Source organism: Aptenodytes forsteri, unplaced genomic scaffold (assembly GCF_000699145.1).
Source record: "Aptenodytes forsteri isolate BGI_AS27 unplaced genomic scaffold, ASM69914v1 Scaffold282, whole genome shotgun sequence".
NCBI lineage: Eukaryota > Metazoa > Chordata > Aves > Sphenisciformes > Spheniscidae > Aptenodytes > Aptenodytes forsteri.
Window position 1 is genome coordinate 3,779,752 of NW_008794089.1, and position 7,424 is coordinate 3,787,175.

At 36.0% G+C, this 7,424-nt stretch overlaps 1 protein-coding gene across 1 annotated transcript in view; it reads left to right on the top strand.

Moving 5' to 3' along the window:
* CNTNAP2 (contactin associated protein-like 2) overlaps nucleotides 1-7,424 on the top strand; it is a 972,464-nt gene that overhangs the window by 124,031 nt on the left and 841,009 nt on the right. The gene's annotated exons all lie outside the window — the stretch shown is intronic.

Below are 7,424 nucleotides of genomic sequence, written 5' to 3' on the forward strand. Positions count from 1 at the left end.
GAAATAATCACGTAGCTTTTATTTGTTAACAGTGAGCATTTCAAGGCAGTGGTGTTTGTACATCACTGAAACACTGGTACACACACTGAAGCACAATGGCAGAAACTATATTCACTACAGAATCTCCCACAGCGAGTCTCTGCAAGACAGGAGGTTCAGTTTTTATCTTTTATCACTGAAGACTTGTCACAGAACAAGATATTGAAGACTGAATTATGGCATTTAATCATCTTTCATGTACAATCATTTGAGGGGGAAAAAAATATTAATCAAGATGGACTAGAACATCACTATTTAACTTACAGAAATTCAGCTTTGCCTTCCGTCACTTTGTGGACTGCACTAATGGGAACAGGACCATTTAGGTGACTAAAGTGTTTAGGCATCTCATTGCTATAGAAATGGTATAGATCACATGCAGGAATATCTTAATTCCTTTTTCTCTGCCATCTCTACTAAGGAGGGATCACAACAGTTACAAGGAACTACCAGAAGTGTCATAATGAGCTTGTATCTGGATTTTGAAGTGCTGTAAATGGTATTCAATCACAGTCAATAAAACTTTGCTATTCCTGATCTGACCATCATTAAAATCTTGGATAAGAATCTGCTAATCAGGGCTTCATTGCTCAGCAGAGGCACTGCAGAGGCAGTGTCTGCTATCTATTAGCTATACACTTGCTAGTTCTTGCCAGGGACATGACCTGAGTTGTTAGGAAAACCCCAGTGCTGCAATGCATAAACACGCAATGAAAGATTTGCGTCCTGGTACTTGAAAAGGGGGTGTGAGGAAAGGGAGATCTCTATACTCTCTTCCTTGTCTTTTGTACGCCACTGTGGTTATTTTGTATGCAGGGGGTTTGTATGCCAGGGCTCAGTGATCCATTGCCTTGCCTCAACTTTCTGTCTAGAAAACAAGAAAACACCTCATGGAGAAGAAGCTGCTTGATGCCTTGAATACAGATGATGTGCACAGAATATTTAAATCTCATCCAAGTTTTGTTTAAGATTCCATTAGGATGCGGTTGTGAATGAGCTTCTTTTTGCATATGTAATTAGAAAGCAGAACAGATGGGAAAGGCATAGTTTAAAGTGATGTGTTCATTAAAATAACCCAAGCTGCAAAGTGTTTGTTCCCCAACAGCAGATTCAGGATATGAGACTCCTCAGGCTTACGATTTTTTCCCCCTGTTTTGAGTTTGACAATTGTGAATGACAACGATGAGATCTCTTTTGCATCATTTTTATTGTTAGATATCACCACTGTTCCTTAAGGCAGATTCATCATTCATTCCCCCATATGTGGTTTGTGCTCAGTTAAGATATACTGGGAAGCAGTGGGTATTAGGAAGCAGACACTACATCAAGGGATTTATTTTAATTGCATTTACTGTAAGAAAGATCTATTGGGATTTAAAAAAATAATGTAGTGATTTTAATGTTCTTTTAAAAAAGATCTGTGTGGACTGTATCCTGATAACTACTGTTATCCCTTGGGTTATTTCTACTCTTAACTTTCAGGTTTTTAAATTAAAATGAAATAATTTTAAGAAATATAATTAGGGTTCCCCCCCGGTCTATTTTTTAGTAGAGTGGAAGTTTTCTAAAATTAGTCTAACAATGTCCAAAATATATATACTAAAGTGAATAAGGGCTAATCCTTATTCCCCCTCCCCCAAAAAAAGGAGGGGAAAAAAAGTATTACATAGTTTAAAGAAACAAAAAGTATACTTTATCTGATGTTTAAGCAACACCAAGGGAAGACACTGGTAAGTGCCACTTGAAATCAGTAGAAACATTCCCAGTGACTAGTAATGGACACTGGATAGGCTGGTGTGCTACTTCAGCCTTTCAGCAGTCCAGATTAATGCTGATACTGACCTCTCTCTAGACTTACACCTTTCAGCTGCTATGATGGAAGGCTTTTGGGGAATGAATATTGGATCTTTCCTATCTTCTGCTACCCCTGCAAAATGAATTTTATCAGATGTGTTTTATAGGGAACTTAGAGCTTCAAGGCTAACTAGAACCCAATTCTTGTTGCACCTCTGGAAAGGTGCTATTGAAACTCATGGGGAGTTAGGCCAAAGGTTGGGTCTAATTTGCCAGATTTTAGTAAATATGGTCTGACTTGGGGTAAATTCTAATAATGAATTCTGGAGAAGATGAAATCTAGTTATTGTCATTTCTGTCCTCTTTCTTCTTCTCTGTGATATTTAACTTTTTAAAAAATAAATATAAGTAATTTTAAAAGAGGGTGACTATAATCTTGCTGCTATTTTCTCAGTATTCGCTGCCTTCTAAATATCAACCTTTGCTTCTTCTGAAGCAGAATGTTCATTATTTGCCCACCATCAGCATCATGCATGTCCTTGTCTGCAATTCCATCACTGTTGTTATGTGCTGGAAAGAAGAGCTCTTCAAACATGCAAAAGCAAATCCCTACCCTAAAGATAGGGACTGGATTACAAATCCAAATTTACCTAGAACAGCAGATGAATACAAGAAATATAACAACGCATGCTGTTTATGGTAAGGAAATAAAAAATGTTTTTCCATGCCAATATCAGGAAAATATTGCTTTAATTGGAAGTGGAGCCCTGTATGAGGATTGGAGTCTCTTTGTTAGAGGGCCCTGCCTAATACAGGGTAAAAACAATCCTTGCTCGAAGCAGCTTGAAGTGCAAAGTGTTTAATCATCCAAGACTTCTGTATGTGCATAACTTTTCTCAGTGTGACCAGACCCACTCAATGCTATGATGTTATTTGCTCTGTGTAAAGTTAAAAGTTTTACTGTCTGTATACAGACAGTCTTTATCTACAATGATAAAATGGACAAACAGAGGAAGACAAACCAAAAATGGAAACCGCCATTGATGTCCTACTTAAGCATAATGGTAACTAACAGTGCAGATAAATTTATACAGTTCAGAAGTTTGGGCCTTTTATATTGTTTTCTAGGGTACTGCAGAAAATGGCTGCCCATATTTTCTCTGAAGTGCAGTGAATGAATGATCTCAGTATTTCAAAGTTTTCCTTTTTGTCTTGATTTATCTTTTATGTAGAGGAATGACAAGCAATGTCTTGGAAAATAGCAAGGTATCAAACAGTATTGATTTCATGCTATTGCAGTGACCTAGAAAGTGATATTTCTCATTGAAAGATTGGGTTGTGTTTTTCCCATACAAATAAGCAGATTCAAACTCTAAGAATGTTTTGGGTTATTATTACATAATTATTAAAAAGGCATATTTTTGGTTTCCTTGCTGAAAGGTTATAGAAATTTTCTATGATTAAAGTAATCCCTTGAGTTATAACTACCACAAATCCTAAATCTTCTATCTATAGCTTTTCATAGTTTGTTTTGTAATGAATTTTCTAAGGATCCCCTCCTTCTTTCATTCATGTAATTGAAACCTTTTATTACTGATTTGAAAAGAGTAGAAAACTAGACTTACTGCAGTACTGGTATTTTTTATTTTGTGATTTGAAGTAGGGAATGATGAATAAGTGTGACTAAAACAAGAATGGGATTCTTCTGGTGCAAATTAATCTTTACAGTTTCAGTCATGAATGAAGATTAAAGTGCCAAATTTTCAAAAGAAAGAAGATTTGTAACAGAAATGGAACAGACATTTTCAGAAATCATTAGTGTCCCTTCTTATAGATCTATAAGCTCAGCAGCATATGACAGTTCAGATAAAACTCTCAAATCTGTAAGCCTACCCCAGCTTTGCTACTTACTGATAATTTATCAGGGGGGAATGATAAGAAGGTAAGGCTAACTCATCACGTAGGCTTTCTTCCTTTGCAGTAAATGGGAGCTAGCTCACTCAACTTTGATCAGGGAGCTGAAATGTATAATTAATTAAAAGGAAGGAATTATACATGAAATTCTGCAAAATTGACCCACATTGACTTGAATTCTTTATACTCCTAGAAATACATTAAGTGCTAACTTTTGCATGTGTCATTTAGAGATAAGCTCTGTTTTTCATATTGTTTTCAGTTCCACGGAATGAACCTGTAGAATAAAATCCAAAAAAACATGTAAGCCATTGGGGTTTTCATAATTAAAAAAAATTAAATCTTTGAACGTCAACTCTTATGACGATGCTAATGCTATTTGTTAGCAAGTGTCTTTATTTGGTGAAAAATCATGAAAAGATTCAACTTTTACAAGTTCTTAGCATCCTGAATATAGTTTTATGTGTCTTCTGCATCACCGAGTGTGTTTTTTCAGTACTAGACTCATGACACATTTTTTGGTCAATCTGCAGATCAAATGACTTTCTGTAGCTTGATTTGAAAGTAAAGCTTTATGAAATCTTTCATAGCTGCTTTTTACCACAGGAATGCTCTGGCTGGCTTTGCTGGTTAAGACTTTTAGGCTTTTCTGCACAGGAAAGTTTCTTGGATGCACAAAGATATGTGGGCCACATGCTCAACGTTGACTTTACTGTTGCTGAACTTGCAGTTCTCTGATATCTATTAGCAAAGGTTCGTTCTTGCTCAAGTTGAAATTAGTTGCCCTGTTTGTGGTGAAGAGTGCTATACAGTCTAAATAAAAGCATTCAGTGACTCTCTTGGTTAATGTCACCAAGTTAATTATTTTGGCCACTGAGTGGGTGAATATGTTTAATCACATCAAATTCTGGAATAGCATAAAAATAAAAATAGGAAGCAGATATTGTCTGCAATTGTATTTATCGCACCTCTACTACCAAAGAACCCCATAAATGCTCCTTACCTGTTTAATGAAAGTAAACTATATTATGTGCATATGATTAATATCTTTTAAATACTTTGTAGTTCTAATATCTTTCTAATAATTTGTAACTCACATTGATTTTGTAGTATATTGTGGCATTTGGCATTAAAAGGCAGTACATGAAGTAAAACGGAGTATCATATAAAAAAACATGTATCCAGTGCCTTTTTTCTGCCATAATAAAAAGTGCAAATAATGCATGTAATAAAATTCAGAATATAGCCTGTAACCATTCAAAATAAACAGTTTACACCAAGGTGTGAAGAATAATACTGTGAATAGCATTTATTCAACAAATTTAATATACCATTGCAGTTTCAGTACAAAGCAATGCTCACTGAAAACTACTAACATGCTGTCATTTTGCTCATTCCTTAAAGATAATTCATTATTCTGTCATAATATATTGGCCATAAAAGTAAGTGTATTTTGGAAATAATGCCATAGTGTGGAAATAAGGTTTGTTCCAAATTCGCCACTACTTTAAAAAGGCAAAATGTGTTAAATATTTTATGTGTCAGTAACTCCTTTGTTCCCAGTCCAATATCAAACCAACTTCTTCATGCCAGTGAAGAAGTTGGTTTTTATTCAGCAAAATAGTTAATGATATGCTGAGCTGTAAGCATGTGCATATTTCCGGGGACGGGGGGGAAGATTTTTGTACCTGCTTAGTGTGAATGGAGACACAAACGTACTTAAATTCTTCCGATGAATTCAGGGCCTTTGCAAGGATCTCACAGCGGGGAAATTTTTATATAATCCAACTTTTTCATAACATATTTAAAGCATGCACCTGAAAAAAAAGGAGGACTTTTATTAATCCTTGAATCAATAGAGGTCACGCATATCACAAACAAAATGAACAAAGTAATCAGCTTCCCCAAATTACACAGCTTGACGAATCAAAGGGGAAGAGGAAACTTTTAATGGATCCCCACAGGCTGCTTCTGGTGAATGGCTGATGCCTGCCCTGCCGCACAGACTGATCACCTTTCCCTTCCCATGCTGGTCTGCTAAGCAGCACATTTAGATATAATCCAATGTGTTTCTCCTTCATCCTTTTGACTATTTATTTATTTACTTTCTTGGAAAAGCCGGAAGGCAAATGTGAAACTGAGAGAATTAGGTCAAGAAACCAATGGGATAACGTTGCTGCTGTCTGCAATATTGACTAAAAGTCTTGTCTCTCGCTTATTAGAAATGGTTATAGGGCAGGCTGTCTTGCAATACTCATGTTTCCATCTCCTGGCCTAGGTGTGACTATTGTGTCACATATCTCTAACTTTTGTCAGGCATGATGTGAAGAATGTCTTCCTCCTCTTCTTACATCAAAAAAATGGGAAAATGAATGTTAGCACTCAATTTTTCCAAACTTTTCAATGGATTTGTAGGTGAAGACTTTCTGAAACCTAGTTACAATTTCCAATGAATGAATATGTTTATCAGTTAAAGAAGGCCAAAGTCTCGTCTCAGTAATAGGAATGTACTAAAAGAAAACATTATATCATGTTATAGATAAAAGTCTTTTCTTTTAAATGTGCGTACCAAAATCTCCTGCTTTAATGTAAATCTCCTGCATAACAAAGCCTCCTGCATAAGTAAAAAGTGTAAAAAACATGTCTATTTTAGCCTTCTTACAGCTATAGTATGTTATCCTTCTTCAACAATTGCATTGCTGAAGGACATTTTATTGATGGATTTGTCAGCTCTGCCTTTCATAATAACTTTTGAACGCTCACATTCAGACCTTACTTTTTATGAAGCCACCAAAGGGCCCTTTTACAAAGGTGGCTTCTGTGCAGGGGCAGCTTCTTATCCTTTGTGTGCCATCAGTCTCAGATACGCCACTTGGACAGGGATGTTAGGATAGGGAGAGAAAGCGGCGTCTATGCTATTACGACAAGTATGTAGAGCTAACTGTTCCAACCTCCTTGCACAGTAGTCATGAAGAAGCTATGTTCTGTTTTTAAATGACCAGTTGCCATTCTCTGCAAAAATAGAGCTAGTTTGAATTTGGGAATGTGTGGGAATACTTTGCCCTGCAAGTGCTTTTAGTAAGGGTTTTAAATGCTATTCCCTACCCCTAAAGAACCCTGTTTATATTGCTGGGTACAAAACATCTATTGTAAATCTTAAACATTTTAACAAATTAGATGTCATTGCTGTAGTGCTACACTTGTAATTACAATGAAAGGCACCACTTATGACATCAAATGATCCCATTGATACCACAACATTAAAATGTCCTCTGATCTGCACATGTTAACACCTGTAGCGGCTGAATGAGTTTTAGAATTGTCTAAGACTGAGGCAATGCTGCCGCCTAATGATGGGAGTATATAAGACGCAGTATAGCAAAGAGTTTCTTGCTTGGCAAGCAGGCTAGGTTTGTGACATCAATTGAAGTCTATAAGTGAAATTAAAAGCAGGAAAAATTGGCCCATGGACTAGACTATGTGATTTCATGGTGTGCCAGGCTATTTATTTAGTTCAAAATTAAAAGAAAAGCAAAAAAAAAAAAAACCCTGTAATCACTTTAAGTCTGTAAAGTTTTTGTTTTCTGCGTCTTAACGTCTGCTATGAATATAAAGAGAATGATTCTCCACTTTTTCTCTGTATTGATAGGGTTTTTTTAATGTTTCATCCATTTCCT